This window comes from Anarrhichthys ocellatus, unplaced genomic scaffold, assembly GCF_004355925.1.
Source record: "Anarrhichthys ocellatus isolate YVR2014 unplaced genomic scaffold, GSC_Weel_1.0 scaffold518, whole genome shotgun sequence".
Taxonomy (NCBI): domain Eukaryota; kingdom Metazoa; phylum Chordata; class Actinopteri; order Perciformes; family Anarhichadidae; genus Anarrhichthys; species Anarrhichthys ocellatus.
This window is the reverse complement of record NW_022280492.1, coordinates 27,771-29,264: the sequence shown is the minus strand read 5'-3', so window position 1 is coordinate 29,264 and position 1,494 is coordinate 27,771.

Sequence of the window (1,494 nt, the reverse complement as noted above, 5' to 3'; positions counted from 1 at the left end):
CCCCCCCCCCCCCCCCCCCCCCCCCCCCCCCCCCCCCCCCCTCCTACACCCTCTTGTGTTTTCGTTGCCCCCTGAATGTCTGTTGTTTTTTTTATACATATATAAATATATTTTTATTTGGGATGTGTAAAATAATTTTAAGGATGGAATATTTATTAAAAATGTGTAATAAATGTACATTAAAATACTGATATTAAACTCTTGTTTGGTACACCCTTGTTTTGGGTCCATTTGTGTGGAAAACACAACATTAAACAAAGTTAACATTTTAACATATGCTAAAGGGATATCAAAGATACGTTTTGGACCAGCAACACCTGAAACGAATAGTGATTTAGCGATTTAATACGATACATTTAATGCTGTGTCCTGTCCATTTATATGCACAAATCATTCATACTCATTCAAAGGCACAAATCAGTTCAATGTGTGTGTTTTCTGTTGGGCTCCTTTGTGCACTTGCTGCTCTAAAAGAATTGTGTTTTCGGGATTTCCTTTTTTCATATGTAATATGTCAATGTGCTTTTCCAGAAAAAGAGGCTAAAACTGTTTGAAAACAAACAAAACTAAATAGGGGATAATCGATATTATTGAAGTAGATATTTATAGTATGTTACTTTCCAATTAGTTCCTGACTACTGCTTGATGAATAAAGTACATCATAACCCTCTTGAGAATGTTGATGCTTTTAAATGTCTTTAAAAAAGTCACTAGTTAAGACAACAAAAGTCATCACGCCGACTAACATTAGTTTTTTACTTCTGGCGATTGCATTCCCAATTCAAAAATCATAAAAGTGGTGATCGTTTGTGAAGCTTATTTTGCTGAGCAAAATGTGTGAGCATCATAAAAGTTTTGTTTGCACAGATATTATTATTTTCTGCACTAATCCAAAATCCAATGAAAGAACCCCATTGGCTTTTTGTCAAGGGAACCGGTGTGATGCTGAATTCTGCAGAACTTTATGGCTTTTGAGCACGGGCTTTTGGTCTCTGTACAGTCAGGCAAGATGGTGCAAAATTTGGCAAAGTAACTGTGATGACAATAGCCTTCTTCAGGCAGCAGCACACAGTCACTGCTCCAATTGTTGTTGGGCAAGAAATGCTATCTGTTTGTGGACGACTTGAACAAATAAGTAGCCCAGTCGCCAGGGAGACATGTTGTTATCATGCATTTCTGCAAACCACGGATATGTTGATTGTGGAATTTTTTGCATTCACTCTGAGAAAGTGTCGCAGTAATGTTATTGCATCACAATGTTAACTGTGTGGCATTACGCATTTCTGTAAGTGTGATACGAGGCTGATATGAAACATGTTCCTTTTTTGGGTTCAGAAATGTTGTCATTCAAATTATCACATGGTTTGCAAAAATGTGCAATGCCAAACAAAATACATTATCTATTCAGAGAGCTTTAGAGCTGTTTGTGGGTGTATTTTCTAACACAGAGCCAGGCTAGCTCTTCCCCCTGCTTCCACTGTTATGCTAAGCTAG